Source organism: Petaurus breviceps, unplaced genomic scaffold (assembly GCF_028583685.1).
Source record: "Petaurus breviceps papuanus isolate PSGF00001 unplaced genomic scaffold, PetGlider_PUasm1.0 90762, whole genome shotgun sequence".
In the NCBI taxonomy this organism is placed as follows: domain Eukaryota; kingdom Metazoa; phylum Chordata; class Mammalia; order Diprotodontia; family Petauridae; genus Petaurus; species Petaurus breviceps.
The window spans coordinates 7,766,274-7,766,914 of NW_027187339.1; the positions used below are offsets into that span (position 1 = coordinate 7,766,274).

The 641-nt window shown below is 44.3% G+C and overlaps 1 long non-coding RNA gene across 1 annotated transcript in view; it reads left to right on the plus strand.

The window, feature by feature from the left end:
• The first annotated feature begins 236 nt into the window (after positions 1 to 236).
• Positions 237 to 641, plus strand: part of LOC138146481 (uncharacterized) — a 26,553-nt gene continuing 26,148 nt past the window's right edge. The window contains exon 1 of the long non-coding RNA XR_011164496.1: positions 237 to 351. This is a non-coding gene — a long non-coding RNA (uncharacterized lncRNA). The remainder of the gene's footprint in view (positions 352 to 641) is intronic.

Genomic DNA, 641 nt, shown 5'->3' on the forward strand with positions numbered 1-641 from the left:
TTAGCCTTGGGAACAGGCACAAAAAGCCCCATGGGAACACACCTCATTCTGGCCCAGAGGGCTCTCATTACCCACATGGGCAGGAAAGAGAAAGTCCAGCTTTGGTGGAGCCTGGTAGCTCTGCTCCTGTAGCCTCCGATAAGGCAGGTGCTTCCTGGCTATGGGGGTAAGGCAGTTGGGAAACAGCTGGCAGGGTGAGGGCAGCTCAGCTTCTTATTTCTGATCTCACCAGCCGCCATGGGTCTCACGTGAGCACAGAATGTCTGCTGGCCAGTGAAAAAATTGAACAGGCTGGTGTAGAAAACGTATCCTGAGAAATGTAGATGATAAGTCTGGAAAGGTCACTTGGAGGTAGGCCTTGACTGCTAGGTCAAATAGGCTGTACTTGTAATGGGGAACTGGCCACTGCAATTTGAGAAAACTTTATTTTCTTTGCCCAGTCTTTTTCCTCTTTCTTTCTTTCTTTCTTTCTTTCTTTCTTTCTTTCTTTCTTTCTTTCTTTCTTTCTTTCTTTCTTTCTTTCTTTCTTTCTTTCTTTCTTTCTTTCTTTCTTTCTTTCTTTCTTTCTTTCTTTCTTTCTTTCTTTCTTTCTTTCTTCCTTCTTTCCTTCCTTCCTTCCTTCCTTCCTTCCTTCCTTCCTT